Raw genomic sequence first — 25170 nt, forward strand, 5'->3', positions numbered from 1 at the left:
AGAACAAAGCAGACAGGCTTGTGAAGGAAAAAAAAAAATACCTGTAGGCCGAGAAGTGAGAACAGTTTCTTCCTTCCCTCTGCTCAGCATCTCACCATACTAAATGCAAAATTTAATTATTTCCTAAAGGCTGCAGCCTCTCCTTGATCCTACATCTGTTTTGCTAATGAAAGATAGTCAGTTATGCACATCCACATCCCACATAAGATTAGTGAGCAATGAAGTGTTCTACCCATCATGCCATCTCTACTGCCACTGTTTCCCCAGTTCACATCTTTGAAGTAGTTAGTCGCAGTATTTCCAACACCCATTTGTTACCAAAGATGCTGAGTTGAACTTTGTGTCTTCCTTCTAAGCTTCCTATACTTTATTGGTACCTCTCCTTTGCATTTAACAGCTTCTCCTGTAGAAAGTACACCGATACTGTGTACTGCACTTGGAAACAGTCTAACCTGTCCATGAACTACTCCATACAGATTCAGCAGCTTGTAAACAGTGCTTATTGAAATAGCACTGTTTATTAATGCTTTAATCATGGATGTCTACTTTAACTTGCTAGAAAGACAACTCCATAAAACAGCCTGTTGTTGTAGCTTCAAATATCAAGGTCGGCTTACGCCATTACAATATACATTTATTCCATTTCATGACAGAGTCTGAGCATCTCAAGGAAGGGAGTGGCCTTTGTTTTATGGGCTTGGTTTTGTTGTTGTTTTTTATATATATGATGTGGTTTTTGTTGGTTTTTTTTTGTTTTGTTTTTGAAAAGAAACACTTTTCACCTTAAAAGGAATTATTTTATAATTAAAATGACATACAACAGACATTTTGAGCCAAAAACAGCACTATCCTCCCCCTCCTTTTATGCTTTCTAGCTATCTTTTTTAACACTAAACAGTGATAACACTATTTGCACTCAAACAATACTCTTCACACAAGACAACTTACCATTAAAATTACAGTACAGGAGATGGAGAGAAAACACAAACTAGTCAGCCATTAGAGCTATCTGTTGATGCTTTAGTTTTTCAGCTTAATACCACTTTATCCTCCAAAGAATCCCACAGTACTGGTGGTAGTTAAAAGCTCAACGAGGTTTCTCAAGAATCATCTTAGGGAACGTGGTCACCAAAGCAAACTAGAAACAGAAATTGGTTCCTCTTATCCAAAAATCCGAGTGAAGGCCTTGTGTACTTGCCAGAAGATGCTCCAACAGCCACATACATTTATCTAAAGCTGTCACCTTTGGGTATATCATTACTTCAAGCTTCTCCTCTCACGCAAACACCTCAGAAGCTACAGAGATAGACTACGATTACTGGTTTTACCCTAGCAGTGACACAGAGCTTTCTCATGTTACAGTTGAGTATACCCAACTTTGGGAATTGAGTCAAAACAAATGATTCCACCCGTACAAGTTTATACCAACATTGTAAAAGAACAGACACAGAACTTATCACAGGGTCATTGATAAAACTTTGAGAATTCTGCTGCAACAACGTGAAATTAGATCAACTTCTCCCACCACAAACATTGTTCCAGTCTACACAAGCAGAAAGGACAATGCAGTTTAGTTCATACCCAGTCACAGAGGAATATGCTAAACTTGTTCCCATCTCAGAGGTGGTCCACCAACCCTCCAACTCTTCAGTGACAGGGAAAGCTCACCACCCAGTGCAAATCTACTTGGATGCCATAACCTGAAATACAAGTAGCAACTAGCAACCTTGATTTTGGATGCACCTTGACTTTCTTTACTTAGGTATTTACATCACTTTATTCTACTATAGGTTGAGCTTCTGCTTTCAGCTGCTACAGGTACAGATTCGCACCTGTCACTTTCTGCTTTTAATATCAATGGATGTTGTTTTTCTTTGGTCAATTCTTTAGAGTTTTTTTTGTTGCTGCTGCTTTGTTTTCAAAACAGGTTAGATTATGTGTAATGATAGAGGCTTACAAGCAGCAGCTCAGCTATGTTTCACACAGGCTACCTGAGATTCAGGGGAAATACAATAGCTTGCATCTTTTCTACTTGTCACAATAAGTCATTTCAGAGCAGCGCTCATGAGACTGAGCACAGAACTCTCAGTCCTTGAATTTCTCACCTGAACTATTACAAGCTTATGCACACTGGGTTAACGTCTTCTGAACATCTTCCTTAAGGGAAGTGTGGAGATCCCTGGATGAGCAACAGGCTTTAATGACAGAATATTTATGACAAAACAGCTGGAGTCACTGACATATCAACCGAACACTTAAACATACTACATCATTTTGTTGTTCTCTTCCTCTTAGCTGCCAACAGTGTATTTTAGGCTAAAAATAAGGCATTTAAAGAACCCTGAAGCAAAAATGATCCAGAAACACAATAAGGTAAAAAACAACAACAACAAAAAAACACTCTTTAAAGAGATCCCAGTACTGTTAATGGTATTTCTAGGAATAATCACTTTTGTGAGAAACTAATATTTAAGGTTTGTTCTTTCAAATATACCTTCCGTAACATTACTGCAATGAGATTTTATTTGTTTACTCTAGGAGTGCAGGTAGAAAGATATTCTCACTGAATTAGAGTTCGGCACGTACTCCCTGATGAGGACTATTAGACCACAGCTTTCCACTCCTTCCAGCTTCAAAGCTGTCTCTTACTGCAAGCAGACTACAGAAAGAAAGAAAAGCTGTTTAATATATTGTAGTTCCTTCAGGCACAGGTAAATTGGAGATACTTACATGCTGCTACGGTGGTTGAAGGACAAATTTTGAAAAGAAAAAAAAAGAAAAGGTTGGAAAGAACATTTTCTGGAAGTTAAGCCCACTTACACATATTGAATACTTGAAGGCAGACAATCTTAAATTTGTGATGCAATTAAGTCTTGAAAAACTAATTGAGTAATGACAGAACATCAGCAAATGCCAGAACGGAAAGTTTTCTGAACAGAGATCAGAGCACTTACTATCACTTTCAGACTTAAGGAGAGGTCATGCACTATTTTTTTCTTGAATGCAAAACTACTTAAAACAGCCAATTACCATTAAATAGGATCCAAATGGAAAATATCAGCATCTAAGTTCACCAGAAGGTACTTGTGAGCAGACCACTACCTGTAGAAGGTAACAGTGAAATAAGATACAAACTGTCTAATTGTTACAATCTCCACTTGTTTCAACACAGCTACTCAAGTGATACATTTATCTAAACCCCAGCTGTTTCCTTCAACCCTTTTATTTTCCCCCAAACAATCAAAACTAGCAAATTGCTGCCTTCTACTCCCACCCTTCCTGAACAATACTCACGTCAAAAGTAATGAACAGCAAACGACTCTGAGACATCTGCAAAGCAGTGAAGAGCAGTAATACCACACAGCTCCTATACACAAGTACTAAAACAGGAAGCCCTGCTACAGGCAAGAACCACGTCACTGAACTAAGCATCAGTGGTTACACATCACTGGCACTGTGACTATCAGGGCACAGGCAGAGAGGAAAAAGCCCTTCAGTACATACAGCAACCAATAATTCTCCAGTACTCTGGCATAAAATATTTACCTAGAATCTCTATTCCGTCACAGTTGGCCTTGGTTAACAAGGATGAATTCGAGTTGAAGGAATAGGAAAATACTCTTACAGGACATGACTAATAAAGCCCAGATTATTTAGCCTGGCAACTTGAAGGCCATAAATGCTTTCTGCAAGGGCCAAGGGTAGGACACTGTGAGAAGAAAATTATTTAAAATGAGATTACAACACTGATAGTCAGCAGGCAAAACAAAATTGCAAGGGTGCCTTTCAAGATGTAAGATGCAGAATTTAATTCAAGAGATGACACACTGAAACAATCTTCCAAGAGGACTGAAGAATTAACAAGCATGAAAACACTGCTAACACATGCACTTAACTGCTTTTTAGATGTTTGTGAGTTTGAAATACAAGTGATGTACAAACAGTACTGGCAGATTACACTTTGTTATTCCAAGTTTCTTACTAAGCTTATCCCTGGATGACAGTACTTCACTGTCCTCATATACAGCTTACAAACAACAACCTCTATTTTATTAGGCCAACCAAGAGACAGACGAGATGCTCACACTGCTCAGGACTAGACATAAAGAGGTCACAAATGACACTGCAAAGAAGTAAGCCAAAACTGCTGTCTGCAGTTTTAAGTTTTCCTTGCCCTGTCCCATGGTTCTACCAACAACAAGTAAGGGAAAATAACCCACCCCAGCACATTGGGCTCAGGTGGGAGAAGGCAGAAGATAACTCTCCTCAAAGCAAGTTACTGCAGCATAAGCAGTGGCTTCAAGGATTTAAAAATAAAAAACCCACAAACCATACATACACTACTCTTCAGCATGGTGTCAGTATGCAGAGGCTGTTTATTGAGCTCGATCCTTCTCTTGCTGTGTCACTCTGTGCCCATATGTTTCAGTTTGATATCTCCCAGATGCAGGGAGGGGTGGGGCAGGAATAGTGCCAGAAGTTGATACATTCAGGAAACCAAACCAACTATTCAATGTTTTGGCACGAGCTCGCTGTAGATCTAGCAGACGAAGACACGGGAGCTTCGTGACAGATTAACACAGATTTTTGCAGTTGAGTTATAACAGCAACATTTAAGACAACCAGTACTTCAGAACTGGTTACAGAACAAAGAGACAAAACATTAACGCAGCTCTGCTGTTCAACCAGCCTGCTCTCTAGTTTTGATTTGCCCAGCAGGCTTTCCAACGAGCCTGACGTGATTTTGTTGAAGGGTACCAACACACAATCTGTTAGGAAGAAACCACTTCTTAGCTGGAGGGGAATAGTTTTTAGATGACAAAAACTGTCAGACACACTAAACAATTCTGTGATGCAGAGCAACCCACTTGGTTTACTTTGATCAACTTTTAAAAATATTCTGACACCAAAAACAAAAGTAAAATCAACCGCATTAGCAGCGCATGCAAGATGTGACAGGGTTTCCAGCAATTTCAAGCAGTCATGTGACACTGAAAGAAAAACACAACAAGGAAGCTGATGCTACAGACAGAAGCAAGGCTGGTTTAGGGCAGACTACAAACAAGAGAAGGGAGCTGACAAAGCAGTTCTGGTGACACTAAAGGAAACCATCAGAATTTACGTGTAATAGCTCAATCATCTCAATATGATAGAAAACCAGACTTCGTCTGAACAAAACACTCAATGTCAAAAGCAGATGATGCAACTACATTAAGGATCCAATCTTATTTACAGCTACAATCATAGTTTCAACAGCTTTTGCCTAAATCTACCCACAGAGGAAGAAGTCTGATGTACCCTGGAACATACTTCAGACCACCTCTGGAAGCAATGAAGTATTGCAACTAACAGGTTATTTGTTTTGTATTTTGACAGTGACAGATGGAGCTTGCTGTGGTTGTTACCTGAGTGGAATCTCATAGGCATCTGCATTAATTTTAACTGTGTGCTCAGGAAGCAACTTATTACTGAAGTTGTATTTATCTCAGGTTTCCAAATACGTACTTCCCAGATTCAAGCTTACTTGCATCTGCATATAACACAGCTAAACCAGAATCTTCAGTGGCATCCTGTTCCAACTCCAGTTTGGTTTCAGCAACATTAAGAACCCCTATGCTATTTTGAAGAAAAAAAAACAAAACAAAAAAAAAAAAACCACCAAGGATGAGAATTATTTACTTTGACCACAGTGCCCTACAGTGTAAACATGAATACATTCCTTCACATACAAAATTCTACAACATTCACCTTTCCCCCCCCTCACAGTTAATCTGATGAGATCTAGTTTTTCATTCTGTCAAAGTAGTATTAGAACTCCCAGATTCAACCACGCAATGGTATTTCTCTAAACAGTGCCTCTTCTAGTTGCAGTCAAAGTGCAGATGAAAGTCTCCAGCAGGAGCCCAGTACAAAACGTGGCAGAGATCTACATACAGTCACAAGCCTGCAAATATTTGAGGTAAGCTAGAAATAGGGAGTATGCAGCAGCATGTTTCTACTTTAAAGCTGTCATACAAAAAAAAAACTGAAGAAAGCATACTTGCCATTTTATTTTTGGCAAAAAATATATATATTTCATCTTCTGCCAAACTTTCTGTAACGTAATAAGGGAACAAAGCTAACATCTATAATCCTTAACCACAATCTTATGGTATAACATAGCTCTTCATTCTTACTACCACTGTTTTACTGTAGAAAGTTGACTATCTTCTGAACACCGCAGGCAGAATCCCAGCATAGTGAGATACAGCAACAAGCATTCTCATTTAAACTAACATGAGCAACGCCATAGAATAGACTGCGGTGGACTTTTAAAGGGCTACTTTTAAGATTTGTAATCTTTGCAGAAAGTCTGCTGAAGTTATATAGCTTCCATCACTTTCTTGTAGTTAAAATGGCATTTGCACCTCAAGCTTTTTAACTGAGCTTCCAACCAACTTGTATCTTAATGTACACCAATGGAATTTGTGCCCATTACTTGAACTCACTTATTTTGACTACTGTTGCTGAAAGCTAGCCATGCAGCATCTTTTCAGGGGCTGGTCAACTCAGGCTTAGCCAGGCCACAACCCCTTCACGAAGGATCAGCTCTTCAAGCTGCTACGCTCAAAACAACCACAAAGATCAAAACAAGTAGAGCTTGCACCAGAAATCACAGTTCCCATTCAGCAACTTGGTTGCAACAGCATATCCTCAAAATAAAGAGGAGGAAAAAACTCACTCCTAAGGCTGTACGCCAAATGTAAACTTGGAACTCTTTAGTCCTCTCTAAATGCATGGCCCCATTCCACCTGTGATCAGAAGGTTCAGTTACATGGCAGACACCTTCTTAAGGCCAGTGAGGAACACTGTACTGAGTAATCTAATTACATTAGAGATTTGACAACACTAACATGAGAAAATATCTTCTAACCCACATCTTCCAGTAATATTTGTCCAAAAATAGACATCTACCACAGATTCATAATCTACACATGCATGGGCAGCTGTCCTCGCCAACTCAAAGAGTTTAAGTAAGCATTCGTTATTCCAGTGCCAACAGCACTTAATGTAAGTCCCTTTCTATGTTGAGAGTGAGGGGGGAAAGAATAAAAGTTGTCTTTCTTTTTTGCGAGAGAGTGGAAGTTGACAATCACACATGCATTTGTGATTTAAGCTTTGCTATTTGTTTGGTCCACAACACTTACATTGCTCCTAAAAACAAATATATATATATATATATATATATATATATCAGTTCTCAAAAGATATCACATACACTTATTTTTTTAATTTCCACTTTTATTCACCAGTGTTTGGTTCTTCTACATTTCACTAATCTTGGACTAAGAGAGAAAAGACCATGGCACAGAGATCTTTTCTTGTATCCAGAAAGGATAAAACAAGCCATAACAAGCTTACAGTGAAGCAGGCTAGACGTGAAGAAAGAGCAAGAACAAAACAGCACATGATTTCTAAAAGCTAAGATGGTGAAAGACTAGGCCTAGTTACCTTGGAGCACGATTATGCACTAGACTACCCATGAAGGTTTAACCCAGGTCTACTTTTCTTAATGGGTTTACCTTTATAAACTATCCCTAAGGAACAATCAAAGTAAGAAATCTCCATTGCAGTTACAGTTGTGCATTAACAATGAATGCTATTAACAACATTTTAAAAACACAGCAGCAGTCAGCCACAAATGTAGAGGAGCACAGGAATGCCTGCCTTCCAACTAAACAGCCTTCCTGAAGACTAACACCTCTGTCCCCAGATAATATCTGCATGCCAGAAAATAAACACATTCTAGAACTTTCCACTTCCACCTTCACCCAAGCCTAGCAAGTATTTGCCTTTCTTCACACTAAGTTCACTTATTTTGATGTTACACATAAAGTAATGGTCATCAGTAACATGTTATTCTGAAGGAAGAATCAACAAAATCCACCTTGCTCTTCACAGCTTTAAAAAAAAAAAAAAAAAAAAAAAGGCCTTCTTGTTCAACAGGTTCCAAGGACCTCAGCTTCCATTCTGAAATAGCAGACTGCTGCTCATAATTCTAGGTTCAGTGTCAGGAGATTATTCAGGCCGTTCCTGAGGGTCACATCTTCCCTATCACACAGTATTTTAAAGCAGACGCCATCACATAGCAGACCAATCCATTCAGAAAACATTGAGACATTTGATTGCCCTCCCATGACAAAGCACTGAATTACTACAACACAGAAACCTTCCAGTCCCCTCCTCACATCCATCTTTTTATGTGTTTGGTTTTTTCTTTCTTATCAGTCAAGAAAATGTAGTGATTTTATCAGCTGGATGATCAATTAAAACTATTTAGACCAAAATAGTAGAAGTCAAGAGGGGAGCAGAACCAAATGACCTCCAGAGGTCATTTCTAAACTAATTTATTCTATTATTCATTACAAAAACAAAAAAAGGCTTTCTTTGATCTGAAGGCAGCTATGACAAAAAAAAAAAAAAAAGAGTTACTACATCTCACTTGGTCAGTACTGCCAGGTCACCATGATGAACACTACTGAATTACACTCAACTTCCCAGTTTTTCCTATATTGCAGTTCTCTTAAAAAGCAGACAATCACTCTCAGACACAGCAGTTTTCTGCCATGTTAGTCCTGTATATGTTCATGAGTCAACTAAGATTGGCAACAGTCAGCACATTACAAGACAAGCCTTGTTATAGGCAGAGTAGAATCGTTCGTGTGTGCTTGAACCCCAAGTGCCAGACAGAATTAAAGGAGACTACAATTGTGTATTTCCACAGTTAGATTCAACCAACTTGCTGAGAACGATTTTATCACATGGCAGCATTAGGAGAACAATTGCAGCTCAGAACTAACCATCACAGTAAGTAACCATCCCCACTATTTCAAAGCATGAAGCGGAGAAGCTAGCTGACTTAAGTTGTTTCTCACAGTGACTGGCATCACATGCAGCTGGAAATTTTTGGTTCGCAAAAGATTGTTGAATTCATATTTTACATTAAATTATTTTGTCTGGTGCGACATTCTGAACCAAAAAGCTACATGCAAGTGTTTTGTGATTAATAGATGCTTGATAATCTTTCTTAAGGAGCAAAACTTATTCAAGCAAATTGTAAAAACACAGGACAGCTAATGAAACTTTGTATTCCAGTTATCAGCTTCATATCATGAATCAAAACTGTACTATGAAAATGCTCTATAAGAAATTGGTCCATACACTGCCATAAGCTTGCTGCAATACTGCATATAAACTAAAATATCAAGAGCAAATTTGCAGTAAACTGTACTGCTTCAGAAAAACATCCATTGGCCCAAAGGTAACTGCTTACCCTGCTACCAGAAAGTTCAGATGCATCACTGCCTTCACTGTCAGTACTGAATTGGGCAGTGACAGCTTGATTAAAAATTTCCACTACTAAGAATTTGTCAGAGTCCACAAACTGCTTAATAGGGAGTGTTACTAATTTTGCAGGTGATGAACAGGACACACATCATCAGACCAGCCAATGGAAGATCCCAGAAACATTCCAGGTCCCAGTTTCTGACAAGACAGTACACGGCGTACAACTTTGGGACCTGATTATACGCTGGTACAATAATTCCGCCTCTGCGTGACAGAAGACAGACCAGTGATGAGCAGTGTTCTATGTGCTACTTACTAATTCCCTAGTTAGAAAATGCAGCACAGCCTAAAGAAGTAACACAGATAGTTCTGACGTTCACTTATACTGCAAAGTAAGTACCAACATGCAGGTTAATCAAACAGTAACTTTCCTACTCAAACCTCAGCTTCACTGCTGAAAAATGAAAGCAGTTTAGTCAGGTTGTCTCATCAAATGGTCTCAAAGTAAGTAATACTTATCAGTAATACAAAGACTTACAAAAACTCATCATGACTTCAACTATGAAATTAAAGTCAGCTCCATCAGGTTTCAAAAGAAAAAAAAATGCTGCACTGGGAATGCAGGGTCCTTGTTACCCATAGCTGTACACCTCAAGCATCAGCACGATATTACAAAAGGTCTTCACTGCAATTCTTTTCTATAATGTATACATCCTGAGTTTGAAGACAATAGGTCAAAGCATAATATAGAAATAAGAGAAACTTCTGCATGGCTCCTTATCAAGAAGGAATTTCAATCACTCATTTACTAAGATACAGGTTATTTCCCTGCTGGTTACCAGCCAGAACTTCTACAAGACATGAAAAGACTCCATTTTCATAAGCCTCTTACTCAACACATCAGCACTCCTACTAAAGTAGATCTGCTATATTAATAAGTAGTAATGCCACATCACAGATGACCTACAATTTTTCTATTAACAGCTAAAACCAGTTTCAAATCCTACCTATGGAGCCATCTGGAGCCTGGAGAACACAGACTACAAGTCAGTATCACAAGCTGAACACCAGATTTTACAGAAACACTAAGAGGGAAAAAAAATAACGCCCACACTCAGACCACCTATATTTCTATCTCAAGAATTGGAGGCACTCAGCAACAAACGTTTCAGAAAAAAACTTCAATTTTTAAGATCAAACCTATAGAACTACACTATGTGCACAACTGAGCCACTCACAATAAGTTCCCTTACCACAAGCTGAAAAACTGAGCTTTTAAGAAGCACTAGAAGTGTTATTTACTCACCAGAATACTGCTTTTAAACATTTTAGTTGAGTGTGACACCTGTAAAAATTGAAATACTACAATTTTCATTAATGTATTTAATCCCTATGAATATTTATCAGTTAGGGTATCTAAAAGCAGAGAGGTATTGTTATTTTTCAAGCACTGCTTTGATCTTCATCACACATTTGTATATGCATGTATTAAAATTTTTTAAAATACTTTGAAATCTCACAGATCTGTTTAAGCAGCAATTAAACACACACAGCCTGCATACAACCAGGAACAATCTTGGAGGCGGGGAGGGAAAGAGAGAACTGTAAAGAAGGCAGCAGATAAACAGAAGCAATCACAGCAAGGCCTGCTTGTTTTTGAAGCCTTCCAAAGGAACTATATCCAGTTACAGCAAAAAAAGCTTGTGAAATAAACTAAAACGTAAGTCATTAAACACCTCCTCTTCCCTATTCTGAAGGATTTATGTCATACAGTGAGGTGGTAACTAATTAGCTCCTCTTCCTGACAGCTTTTAAAGCACCAGGAAGCTCAGTAAGCAGAACGCAGTGCAGAAACTGTGGAAGTTGCCCCATTCAAGGAAAGTTTTGTACTGTGGGGTTAGAAAGCCCAGATCAGTGTTGTGACTGCAACAGGGTATGGAAATGGCACGGTAGGAGAAAAAAAAAAAAGAAAAAAAAAAAGAGAACGAGACGATGCAATCTTGTATAATCATCTGGAAATATATATATATATATGAAATATTTCTAACTAAAATTAATACTAGATTGCTACACGTAACAAAACCACCCTCCAAACAAACTGCACAGGCTCTGAAAACGCTCCCGATCCGCACACCAGAGTTACAGAATCAATGTAGGCCAGTACCAAGCACCCGTTTCTTCCCGTGTGTAAATGCGACACAATCAGGCCTCACAGGCAGGCCTTCCCAGCACAGGCAGGACCTTTGTTCCTTACGTCGATGTTTTTCCCCCGAAGCCCTCGACATAACTTTCCATTCTTCCCCCCGTTCTCTCCCGGCTCACGGCCCAGACTCTCGGGCCGCCCCCGCTCGGAGCCCCCCGGCGGCCGAGGGCCGGCGCACCAGGAAGGGGGGCCGGGAACAATGCCGGGCCACGGCGCAGGAAAGCAGGCCCGCAGCGCGGCGGGCAGCGCCGGGACGGCACCGGGCAGCGCCGGGCGGGAGGGCGGGCCAGCAGCCGCCGCCGGAGCGACCTCCGAGCGCGATACGTTATGCAAGAGAACGGCGCGGCCGGGAACTCGTATCGCGACCGAAAGCGACAAAAAACAGCGGCTCCGGAGTGCTGGCTGCGAAAATAATCCGGCGGGCAGGGCCGCAGCTCGGCCCTACATCGCCTCCGTTGTCTCCCCACCTCCTTCCTCTTCCTTCCCCCAGAAAGGCTCTGAAATATGGACGACGGGCGATTATGGAGCATTTTTGCCAAGCCGGGCTGTGAGGTGGGGGGGAGGGGGAGAGGAGTTGCTTTTTTTTATTTTTCCTCTAAGATATTTGATAGCGTCTACGGGAAAGGAAAAAAGAAAGGAAAAAATAAAGAAAGAAGGAAAGAAAAAGAAAAACAAAGAAAAACATGGGAAGAATCGTCAGGGCAGAGGGGCCGACGGCAGCGGGGGAGGGAGAGGCGGAAGGGCACGGCGCGGTGTCAACACTGACGCTGCCCTTTTGTATCGGCAGCGGCACCGGGCCGGGCCGCCCCCCCCCCCCGGCCTCTCGCGGCCCTCAGCCCCCACCGCCACCCCGGGCTGCGCGCCCACCCCCCCGCCCGGAGGCGAGGAACGGCGGCCCGGCCCCGCGGCCCGATGGCCGGCCCAATTGCCGCCCCACCGACCCCTCGGCCCCCGTACCCCGCACCCACCTCGGAGCCCAGCCGCCCCCGCGCACCCCAACAACGGCCCGGGCCGGAGCCCCGCAGAAGGGCGGCGCGGTTGGGCAGACACGGCGGGGCCCATAGAACGGGGGCCCGGGAACCGGGGACTCAGAACGCCAAGGAGCCTCAGAACACTGAGGCCCCGCGGCCCACCTCCCCCAGTGGCCCAGCGAGGAAGCGGAGGGGCCGCGGGTACCTAGTTTGTCCCGATGCGGCCTCCGCAGACGCTCCGTGCCTCCTCGCCGCCCGGCAGCAGCCGCCTCTCTTCCCTTCAATTATCAGCTGAAGCCGCAGCACCGAGCGGCATCCGCCTCCGCCGCCGAACCCCTTCCAGCGGCGCGGGGGGGAGCCCGGCGGACTACTTTCTCCCGGCGTCGAGGCCCCGGCGGGGCCCGCGCAGCCTCCGGCCCGACGGGCGGCCCCCGCCCGGGCTGCCGCCCCCCACGCGGCCCCCGCGGCGGCCGTGCGCGCGCCCGGTTCCCTGCGCTCGGTGGGTTCGGCGGCCGCAGCGCGGTATCCCTCCGCCGGGGTCGTCACCCCGGGGTCCGCGCCGGGACCTCCCCTCCGGCAGGGGGCGGGAGGGGCGAGAGAGGCCCGCGGGGCAGCGGCGCTCCGCGGGGGGCTCAAACGCTGGCCGGCCGCTGTGCCGGAGCCGCCTCTGCTCCTTTAAGAGGGGGCCGGGCCGGCGGTGACCCCGCGCGATGTCCGCCTCTTCCTGGTTGCTATAGTCACCGCCTTCCAGCGTCCCAAAATGGCGCCGAGCCGCCCGCGGAGGCGTCCGAGGGTGCGTCTGGGCCCTGAGCGAGGACCGCCGGCGGCCGCTGTCACCTGGCGCGAGGTGCGGGCCAGGCCGCTTGGATCGCGGCTTTGAATTCTCTCTCCTTTCCGTCTGAGGCACCGGGGGGCCGTTCCCACCTGTTGCCGCTGCTGTGAGGGCCGCGTTGAGGGAAGGGGCGCGGGGCATCCCGAGGGAGGGAGCTGCCGCCTAAAGGAGGGCGGTGAGAGGCGGGGTGGGGGGCGCCGCTCATGCCCGAGGGTGTGTGTGTTGGGGGGCGGGGGGGGGGCTGGGTGAGTGCTGGGGGGGACAGTCCTGTGAGGGGTTGGCGCCTCGAGAACGTGTGCGAAAACATGTGACTTGGTCATCTTGAAACTAAGTGGTGTTAAGAAAGGTATGGTAAACGATGGAAGTAAGCGGGCGAATCGCAAATCCTTAATTACGTCCCTGTATTTGTCCTAGGGAAAGGCAAGATGAGCTGCGCCTCAGGGTAGCTGGATTTGAGAAAGAAAATAGTCCAACAACTCGCACTAGGAGAATAAAGCTAAATTGTCTGTCGAGGGAATAGGAAGACTGAAAACAGCCAAACGGTTTTCTTCTGGAGATGAGGAAACTTGTCAGGTTTGCAATCGAGAAATTAAAGGGAGTGGGAGGTGGCAAACTGAATTAAGCTGCTAGTCCAAATAACCTGTGTTTTGTTTTTGTTTTAATGTGCTCCTTCTCTTGGTTTCTCTCATGCCACGTTTTTTAAATTCAGTAGAGCCTGTAGATGTTTCAGAAAGGTGGACAACGGAGGAGTGTAATTTTAATCTCCCCCAAAATTTGTTTGAGGTAGAAGTTCCAGAGTAACTCCGGGGACCTCTAAGTTCCAAAATGAAGAGTGGTTATGGTGCTGCGCAACAGCTGAGAAATGTGTTATGTTTCATAGCTGAAGTCTTGTAATGGGCCTCCCCGATGGACCTTGTGGCAATCGTATCAGTGCTGTGATATTTATGGAGCATTCATTGAGTGCTCTGGGCTATTTAACATACACTTTTGCACTCAGCTAGTAATCTAAAGCTCCAGCCTTGCACACAGTTGCATGTACACTGAATTTTCTACTTTGATTAGTCCCATTCTTCAAAGTCAATGTTTTAGAAATGATGCATAGTTTTTTTTAAGCTGAAAAAAAGTGTCCACAGCTCTATGGTGTATTTGTGTGAAGGCTTTTGTATTTTTGTGAGCACAGCCCTACTTTGAATTGGCTCTGTAAGCTTTACATGAGCAGTAAATTTGGCTCTTCGATGGCAAAGTTAGTAATTTGGGAATGGTTTATACAGCTTCAGAATGTGTAGACCAGTAGTCATGGGCAGGCATTCCAGGTACCAGCTGACTAACAGCTCAAACTATCCTGGAACAAGAAATCCCTCTGCAAATACAGAAAGCCTTAGGGAAGTTTTAGAGCAAAAAAATACAGTTGAACAAAAGGCGGTCCTCGGTGGGGAGGAAACCAGTGCATTGCAACAAGCTTTGTGTTCAGCCCTGTCAACACTGTTTTGTCCAGCTTTTTCCCCTCGCTCCAGGGAATTGAATTTTTTTTTCCATTATGCACCCTGGTATACAAGGGATGTTCTACAGACAGTTTTTCTGAAGTCTGCTACTGCCTCATGGTCAGTACAGTAGGCTTAAGCTGTATAATTGAACATAAGTGAATTGAAATTGCTACAAATAAAAATAAAGGATATCTCTGAAACCAGAGGTAAGTGTACACTAACAGATTTGCTGAGCCTAAGCAGTGAAAACAGGAGGACAAAACAGGACAAAAAGTCCCTAGGCTGCGATGCAGAGGTGTGCGTCTTTGGCTGTAAGCATGTCAATTACTGCAGAAATAATTCAGAAAACATTATTTTTCAATACTGCTATTTGCAATAATGGCAAGGTGTACTACTGCATCTTTACTTGTCTTTAACTCGAACCTAGAGAAACTAGGACACGTGGAAAAAAGAAAACAAGGCCTGCTGCAGGCAAATTATATAGGAAGCAGATTGGAACAGAGGCTGTTCGAACTCTTTTTAACCAGTCAAATGCAGCAGTAGTTGAAAAACATTAGCAAGAAATATGCATTTGTGTGGATGTATTTGTGCCCCAGGAGGCCCTGCTGCTAACTTCACCTTCTGCAACAAAACACAGCTTCCATCCCAGATAAAAATTCAATTTCAATTAACATTTCAAATTTAGAGTCAGTAAGCAAAATTTTCTAAACAAAAGTATTGACTACTTACTAGCAAGCGTGAATTTCTACTGAGAAGCCAGGAGGAGAAGATTGCCAGGTAGCTTCTGTTTAAGCTATTTGAAGGTGGATACTGAAGGAGGAGACTTATAATTGACTGCAAAAAAAACTTTTCTCAAAATAGACTGTACAGAAGCACAGGTCAATAAGTATTCGTGGTATGCAGCTTAAATAGCTAGATTGTATAGAAAAAGATCTTTTGAACCAACAGTGAAAGTATTTTATTTTAGATAGTCATTTTAAGGCTGTAATCATAACTTCACAAATGCAGGGAAACTATTCTACACATTCATTCAGCATGGGCATTTAACAGTTCCACTGCAGAAATAGAAAAATGAAGATTTCTGAAGTCCACATTGTTCTGTCCAGCCACATAATAGATCTTCACAGCATAAATGGGACTAGGTGCTCTTCAAAGGTAGTGAGGCTTTTTTCTTTGCTTTGCTACTTAATACAGAACAACTGTTCCACTTAATCATTTCTCTACCAGGTAAAACATGCAGTGATACAGATAAATTTGCAAGTTTATTTTGTGGGGTGATGTCCTTTGGCTTAAATAGTACCATTGTATGTAGGTAGCAGTGTGTGTACATACAAGATTGGTCTTTTCTTTTTTCATTTCAGTAAATATTCTCTCTTGACAGTATTGTTTTGTTTTTTCATTTTCCACTTATGAAACAATCTACTTCCTGGTCACTGCAGTATCTTTCCTGTGCATTTCTTCCTATTAGAACTTTTATTGTAAGCAAGAGGTCTTTTGAAAGCCTGGTGCAAAGGCATTGTTATTTGCTTCGTCTTCTGGAAAATTGTGTCATTTTAAGATCATATTTGACTTCCTGTGCCAAAATCACATTGCTGGCTTGATTGTCATTTGATCAATTATTATCCCAATGTCTGTCTTCCCATTGTCAGTTTCCAGCTCAACCTTTTGGCTAATTGCAGAAATTATTCCTAAATGAATGACCTTGCCATTAGAATTTTCACTTTCATTTTTCTCCCCCAGCAGCCTTTTGAGTTTGTTATGGAAAGGTTGCTGTACATGTCAGGAAAAATGTACTACAGAGAGAACAGATTTGGCCATAAAATCTCTGTATATACAAGAAATTCTGGTAAAGTTTATGGAAACAGTGGATAATTCTGATTTTGTGTGTGCACAACGTATAGAATGGGAATTTTTTGTCTTGAGGCTACCATCAAGATGGCAACTTGTTTAACATGCCTTTCTAGCTACCTTTCATTGTGCATGTTCTTCAATCATTTTTGAAATGCCAAATTAATATTTGATATGCCTGTTATAATTTGGCAAGGTAGGTCACCAACAATAGACATTATCTGTTTGTACAAAGCAGGCACTAAGCCATATTGCTTCCAATGCTGAACATAAAATCACTCCAGATAACCACATAAGTAACCTTTCAAAATAAAATTTCTTATCAGTGATCTTACAGTTGACAAGTACAGACTGTAAAAATTGCAAGAGAGGAATCCAGATGGTAGGGTAGTATGGAAAAGGTCTGTCACTCATGTAACAAGCTATAGAGACCAAAAAAATTCTTAATCTGCTTATAGGACAGGCTGATAACTGGAAAGATGAAGCTGGTAACAAAAGAAACATAATGAGAAAATGATCTACTCAATGTGTAATTAATACTAGCATCTGTCACCTTCTCACAAACGCTGCACTAATCAGAGGATTTTGTCATGTTACTAAAATGTTTAGAAACTTAACCTGTAAAATAATGGAATCAGATGTATATAAAATTTGTGTTGTTTTGTGCAGTATTCTATACATGATCTGCTTGTGTAGTGGGATAGCTGAATTTTATTGAATGTGTGATTGCAGAATTGTATGTACGGTCAGACATCACCAGCTAGACTCTGTAACAAATACATACAGGGCATGTGGATGTGCAAATAGTGCAAGTAACACTAGGCAAACAATTCTGACGACTGTTCTTGTTCTATACCCATCATTGCTCCTTTTGTCTGTTGTTCATTTCTGCATCTTAAGTTGGTTTCTGATTAAATCAATGCATTCTGAGCACAACGTATTATTTTGAATGCTGTGAGTAGCACAATATTTTCTTAAAGTAACAATCTTGTAATTAATTGTTTTCTGGAACTTTTAGTGCTAAATAGAAATTCCGAACCTGCAGCACTTAATCTCAAAAGCCATTTGAAACTGCTTTTCAATAAACAATGTTAATAAAGATTTGAAAAATAAAAATTAAAAAATAGCATCGTCAATAACATTTCATATTGCTGTTCTACCTTGAGCTTGTTGAGCTTGTTGGTAAATCTTAATGCTGACACTTGGTGTATAATCTGTTTGATTAACAGAAGATGTCACTTTGAAGTGCTTAAGCAAAATGGATTGGTGGGGAAAAAAAAAAAAAGAATGTTTGGTATAATATGAAATTAATTATAGATTAATTACTGTAGTAACTTTTTTTTTCCCCAGGATTAATCTGATCTTTAAGTAAAGATCTGTAAAAGCTGAACCTTTTTCAAAGTCTTACAATTTTGTTTGCGTTTCAATCTTGTAGGATGCTACAACAGTTATTGCCTATCCAGACCACTTCTGTTCTCTTCCTTGACATTTAAAACTGAAGATTTGAGTTCTTAATGAACCAAAGCAAGTGCACAAATTCATCTTCAGGGGCATTTAAACAAAATAGTTATGAGTTATTTGTATAGAGGATGTAATTTGCATAAAATTATCAACTTCTCGTCTTAAATTAGAGTAGTTTGGAGCACAACTCCTTCATGTCAGGGGAAGGAAGCCATTTTGTGTCAGCTCAGGAAGTTCTCCATTCTGCTGATGAAGCATATTTTCAAAATAATTGAACACTTTCAATGGGTTCATACAGTGCTAAGGAACGATTACCTGGGAATGTTTGTAAAACATAAAATACACTGAGAAATCTCCTTCCCATTTTCACTGTCTTTAATTCAGATATCTAAATAAACAGTAGAACTGCTTGAAAACTGGAAACTGTTCCTTTAGGGAAGTCATGGTTTGTTGGGAAAACAGATATTGCTACTGGATGTTTTTGTCCAAAACTAAAATGATTTAGTTATGATTAGCAGTGTTTTTGGCTATTGTTTTAGCTATGTTGTGATGTGTTGTAGTTTGGATGCCTGTTATTAATATACTACTTCCATAATGTGCCATCTCTGGCTGTACACAGTTGTTTGATCTTATTCATAGCATTTTGAGAAAGATTTGGGAATTCTTTAGTCATGCTGCAGTGTTAAAGACTTAATGCAGAATAAGAATTCAACTGATACAGGAAAACTGGGACTGAAATCCAGTTTGTGATATGTTGAGTTTAGGGCTTCCCTTACTGATTAATCAAGGATTTCCTGCAGAGGCATTATATGCAGTGGTGCAAGTATTTTTCTTTCTAAACTACTCAAATTTCTGTTGTTTTCTTTTGTTTCTTTTTTCCCTTCCACAGATGTTACTGAATGCCAGCCTTGTGAGAAACTCATGTATGAATTTGAATTTAGTGATATGACCTTAATTTGCACTAGGGTAAGCTTAGGTTGGATATCAGGAAAAACTTCTTTACTGAAAAGGTTGTTTGTTAAGCACTAGAATAGACTCCTCAGGGAGGTGATTGAGTCACCATCCCTGGATGTGTTTAAAATCCATTTGGATGTGGTGCTCAGGGACATGATTTAGCAGAGGGTTGTTAGGGTACCATGGTTAGGTTGTGGTTGGACTCGATGATCTTTAAGATCTTTTCCAACCTGAGTGATTCTATGATTCTGTGATTGATATGAAGTCCCAAACTGAAATTCCCACCTTACAAACATTTGTCTGTTAGACTACAGTAATTCAGTACTATTATAAAGCTTATAAAGATTTGTTTTTGAATAGTTCAAATATTGTATTTGAAGAAGTGCTGGGTTATTTTCTATCAACTCCAATTAAGATATTTTTAGTTTGTTTTTTCATCATTATTTGCTATTAATCTGATTTTCTGTGTTACAGGAAGGCCTATAAGTGAACTTTTTGTGTAGTCTAAGTTAGTTTTCATCAACTTATAACTAATCTTTATTATGCAAACAGCAGTACCACACTGAATTGAGTGATGAAGCTACCATTTTAAAGTTTCATCTGTGGCTTTCTTCAAAGGTATCGTGCTCAATCTAGTTCTACCTGTAGGAATGTTTTTCAGGTAATGAAGGTGTTATTTTGTCCATCTCAGCATGTGACAGTACCTTCTGCTTAAGTAAATGCTAATGGGTTGTTCACATGTGGTTGTTTAGAACCCTCGTTAATGTCAGTGACTTTTCTGTCTAATTCTTCACTTGCCTTACTTTGGGTAGAGCATCCAGCATCTGTTGGCTCTCTGTTTTAGGAAACTTGAGGAATAATTGTACTTTTGTATTCCTGAAATAAACTTTGTGGTCTTATCTTTGGTCTTGTTTCCTCTCTTCCTCCTTCAATTTAGGAATGTAATTATTTGTTCATTTCTGTTGCTTTTATTAACGAAGAGTTTTTTTCTTTATTTCGTTTCCTGTATACACTGGGGCATTCATCATGAAGAGCTATCAGATATGTTTACTTGACTACGTGCATTGTGTATTTTTACTTATTTATTCTTCATTATTTAAAAAAAAAAGCATCACTCAGTAACGTGTTTAAGGGAAGAAAGAAAGAAGAGCAGTAGGCAAAGCTAGGGCAGAATCAGGATTTTATCTCTGTGTGCTAAGCTGCACAAGATTGCTTCTAAATATGCACCAGTGGGACTTGTTTTTGAACAAATTTTCTGAGGTTGATCTAAACTGCACTACGGAGATTTGTAAAGAATTACCTGACTTTTGATTGGGCGTAACTAAATCAGTGTATGTTTGTCCTGGTTTTATCAGTATTCCATATCATAACATCATGCTACAGGCTGTTGGGAGCAGAGACGCGGCGCAGTGCAGAGCTGTGCTGCTTGTTTATCTCCAGCAGTCTCATGTGAGACCTGACTCCCCAAGAGGAAGATACTCTGGGATGTACTGCATTTCCCAGGAGCCTCCACATGGTTTCCGATTCCGGGGGATGGGGAAGAGCCGTCTTTTCTGAGGGGTGAGCGGTGGAGGGCCTGTCGAAAAAGGCTCAGGCTGACTCTCTGATCCTGCTTTGTTTTTGGTTCATTTTTATTTATTGCTCGTAATTATTCTGTATTATCTCACATTCCTTTTAATAAATTAGTTTCTCCTATCTGAAACGGGCTTTTCCCTCTTCCTTCCCACCCCTTTCTCCTGAGGGGAGAGAGGGATGTCGTGTGATTAACTCTTCAAACGACAACACTATTTTGGTGCCCACCGTGGGGTGTCACCCAGATGTCCTGTATGGGACCCCAGTGTCACTCAGATATCCATGGGGCAGCAAAAAAGTGTCATGTGATTAATTCTTCAAACCATAACAGTGTTAAACTGAAATAAGCCTAAGTTAAACCAAAGTAGAAGTGCCTGCAGCTTTTGTATGGGCATGCCTTAAATTAGGTTAAGATGGTGCAGGGGGTGTAAATGTCAGTTGTTGGATAAAACCTAAATTAGAGAAATTAAGAGAAATTTGGTAACAAAAAGAAAGAGCATTAGAAGTCAATGTGCAGTGAAATGATGAAAGTCTTTTGTGGAAAAGGCAAAATAATATCATAGAAGCAGAAACCCAGGATAGTGTCTGAAGCTGGAGTTCTAAATAGCATAATAGGATGGTGGTGAACAATAGAGTGAAATCAATGACAGATGGAGACCGCAGACAAGAGAAGCTAAGTAGCTGGGAATTATCAAAAGAGCAAGCAGATATGTGATAGGAAATGCAGTGCACATTTTCAATATACATACACATCAAATTATCACAGCCACTGATAACTCATGCTGACAACTATCCTTTTGTTATGTTAGTGCTAAAGCAGAGCTGTGCAGTAATTCCTATGTAACTTACAATGATTCCAAAACCTACAGGTAACAATTAATTTCATGTTTAAAAAAAAAAATAGGATTGGACAAATCCAGTGTTTAAATAAGCACAGAAAAAAACCCAGAACTTTTCAGAAAGCGTGCTACCTTTAGTACTGGGTTAGTAACTGAGAAAATGGACATATTTGTCACCACAGCTTTTTCTGGAAAACAGAAACATAGATGGTATTCAGGTACATTAGAATGCCTGTACAATGTGATGGATTCTTCAGCACTCCTGTTCTTTCACCTGATGTCATTGAAGATGTAAATAGATAATAAGGGAACTTCAGAAAACACGAGTGTGTATCTACTGTAAAAAGGTGTGATGGGATTTCTGGGGCCGACACAATAGTTGTTTCTCAGAATTTAGAGTGAGAGATGTCTGTGCTGAAAGTGAGCTGGCCATATAATAGTATAGGAAAGCAGTTTTCAAAAGAAAGTATGTTAGACTGGTTGCAGACGGGTACGAATGAGGATGATAAGAAGTACTCACAAAAGGAATGATGAGATTGCTGAATTAAGATTCCATCTGTAATTAAAAAAGGTTGCCAGTCACACACACAGGTTCTCCTAAAGGACATGCAGATTCCCTAGAAAAGGACTTTCAATTGTAATGCTGCTGTACTGCAGGACTTTTATACAGCAAAGCAGGGAGTCCAACTGTTCCATTATTTGGCTCTTTACTCTGATGGAAAAGGGAAAAAAAAAGGAGGGGGATAAAGGGAGGAAGGGAAGAGAAATTAAGAGCATAGTCTAGACCAGAAATTGTAACAAAGAGACCTTGAAAATGCAGTAAGAAGGAGGAAACTGAAAGAAACTGCTTCGAAAGAAATCTGTCAATATCTTAGCCATCTAGAAAGGAATGTTATGTCTCACACTTAGCTAGCATCCTTTGTTCTGTTAAATAGTGGAATAATCTCTTCGTGGTGATCTTATCTAGGTCTGCCTGTTTAATCATGTTAATAAATGGCAAGTATCATGCTCATAATTGCAGGCTCTGATCCTCAGGAGTCATTCTTTATTCTCTGTTAGCATTGCTTTCCCCAAAGCACATACCCCCCTCCCTTCTGCATCGTCTCATTGTCCTGCTCTTGTATTGTTCCCTCTGATCTTTATACACAGGTCTGCATGAAGGAAGAAGTTAACCAGCCTTTGAAACACCTGTGCTGTGAACATCTCTATTTTGCTTTCTTTTTCTTCTTGCAAGTTCTGGGAAAATACTTGAGAAAAGATATTGATCAAGGTATAAACGAGATATGTAACTGAGAGGAAGGGAACAGACTGTGTCAAGGCAGCAGATTACTTGCTCAGACTCAACAACTTGTGCATTCCCTGAACGAAAATACCATTTTTTTCTCTAAACTTTTAAATTCCTACTTTGTTCTGTATTTTACTGCATTGTGTTTCAGATGCTTGAAATGGAAGCCTTTGTCAAACATGTGCAAGCACACTCCTAATTCTTTTGCTGAGGTGCCTTGATATTTTTGAATGCCTTGATGAGCAAAGTTGAGGGAAACTTAACATCTTCATAGTTGATTTATGTGAAATTTTGGAATTGTGATATTTCTTCTCTCCATCCACTCAATATACTTATAATAGCAATTCTCAATGCTGTTTGTTTTTACACCAGGAAAGTTTTTTTTGTTGTTTGTTTTTGCCACATGGCATTATATTTAAGATTGTACTCTACTGGAGTTGCTGCTTTATTTTGCTTGCCAACTGAATTGTTTTTATCTTTTCTTGCTTTTAACAATAATATATTTTTCCCCTCCAAAACCAAGCAGAAGAAAGGAAGGGAAGTGGGTGGACTTGCATCACCCTTAACTATTACATTACCTAACTGCTGTAATCTGAAAAAAAGACCTACATTGGTAAAAGGATAGTGAGAAGACAGTAGTGATGATGCATCACTGAAATGCTGTTAACAAATACTTGCACGAATGAAGTAGGAAATACAAGATTTCTCAGAAGGGCCAAGGAACTATGTGTATTTAATGGTGAATCTATACTGAAATACTCTAATATTTACTTGATTCAGAATTTTGATGGCATTATCATTGACTCAAAATAATACCAAGTATTTGTAGAGTGATAATGAATTAATAAATAACTATTGTGATACTGAGAAGAATCCATACTTTCAAGTACAAGCAGTTCACAATTGCATTCTGATGTTCTGAGGAAGCTTGCTCTTTTTTTTTTTATAGTGCAGTATATCAGGCTTAGTTGTTTTTTTTTTGGGGGGGGGGGTGTTTTTGTTTTTGTTTTTTGCTAATGAGTGGTTGTGAGAAGGGAACTACTGTCTTGTGCAGTTGTGATCCCATCAGTGTAGATAACAAAAGAGAACAAAACAGTAATTTGTATGACTTCCTGCACTATAACAAATTCAGATTTTTTTTAATAGCAATTGTCAAACAAAACACAGGTGTCATAAGCCCCACCTGAACTTTTCAAAATGGATAACAATTTGCCTGAAGGGCAGCTAAAAGCATCTGATTTCATAGACGTAACAGGTGGCAGTGGATACCTATTTGATTTCATACTGTGTGTGCATGAAATGTAGAATGGCATCCGTGGATTTAGTTTAATGTCAGTTTGCCAAATGCTTGCAGTGTTATACACAGGTGTTCACTTTTTGTACTTCTTCATAGGAATTACATTCAATGTTCCAGTGTAAGCTTGGATTTATTCTATATATTTTGATAAACTGAAGATTTTTATTGCATGTGAATTGCAATAAATGTGAATATCAAGAAGAAATAATGGCTAACTGTAAAGGTGGTCACTCAATCCACACAAACCAGTCTTCTCTTAAATTGCTGCTAGCTTGCAAGAACTGCTTATGCAAATATTGAAGTATGTAACTATGTAGTAACTATGGAGCGTTTGGTCTATTATTAAGCCATTCATTTTTACAACCTTAAAAGCCCATCTATAAAATTAAGCTTTTTCTCTTTTGTGGCTCAGATAGTCCATCTTTTTATAGCGCTGAATGATTATGACTGCTTTTCAGTTCTGATGTTATAAGCAGCTCAAGATCTCCTAAATAAGGCAGACTTAAACATCTGTTGAGAGTTCTGTTTGGGTTTTGCTGCGTTGTTTTTAAATCACTCTCACAAGGAAGCTGGAAATACCTGTTCTTCCTGGTGAACAATGAACTCCCTATGGAATCTTCTTTTTACACTCCAGGTCAAGCTGAATGCAGTGAGGTAATAATGTGTGGTAGGCCAGGTCATCGGCCTCCTCTGGCTCTTAGCCACATTCTTAAATTTACGTAGGACTCAAATAAACAGCTGAGCATTTACGTTACATCCATGCATTTTGTAGAAGCGTGGTCAAGCAAAAGTTTGGGTTTTCAGATAAACGCCTTCGGGTGATCACAGTTCCCACAAAGCTCCATGCAACATGATAGCAAAATTTCAATTCAGAACACTTTTCATCTGCTATAGAAACCAAAAAAGACCTCAAACTTCTTTTGCTGTTTGCACAGCAGTTTTGTTCTGTCCTTATTCTCATGTGTTCCACAAATACACATGGAAGTAGCCTTACATGCTAGTTCTCTTTACACTGCTAGAGATAAAAACAGCTTTTGGAAATATGGTACAGCAGCTCACTGTTGTATCATCTCCGCAGTGGTTTACAAAAGTACTGG

At 40.6% G+C, this 25170-nt stretch overlaps 1 protein-coding gene and 1 long non-coding RNA gene across 11 annotated transcripts in view; one reads left to right on the top strand and one right to left on the bottom strand.

Moving 5' to 3' along the window:
* Positions 1-12833, bottom strand: part of TRIP12 (thyroid hormone receptor interactor 12) — a 66196-nt gene extending 53363 nt beyond the window's left edge. For 4 of the 10 annotated variants that reach the window (XM_052686825.1, XM_052686823.1, XM_052686826.1 and 1 more), the window contains exon 1: positions 12707-12826. The gene's annotated coding sequence lies outside the window, so the exon portion shown is untranslated. Of the gene's footprint in view, positions 1-10334; positions 10398-12498; positions 12516-12706 lie in introns of those variants that run through there. The other 6 variants (XM_052686827.1, XM_052686822.1, XM_052686818.1 and 3 more) reach the window with 4 other exon arrangements.
* Positions 12834-12946: 113 nt separating this feature from the next.
* Positions 12947-17953, top strand: LOC128082583 (uncharacterized). The gene is made up of 2 exons (XR_008207729.1): positions 12947-13348; positions 13748-17953. It is a non-coding gene; the product is annotated as an uncharacterized LOC128082583 (long non-coding RNA).
* Positions 17954-25170: the final 7217 nt, after the last annotated feature.

The sequence above is a fragment of the Tympanuchus pallidicinctus genome, unplaced genomic scaffold (assembly GCF_026119805.1).
Source record: "Tympanuchus pallidicinctus isolate F22 unplaced genomic scaffold, pur_lepc_1.0 scaffold22, whole genome shotgun sequence".
Lineage (NCBI taxonomy): Eukaryota > Metazoa > Chordata > Aves > Galliformes > Phasianidae > Tympanuchus > Tympanuchus pallidicinctus.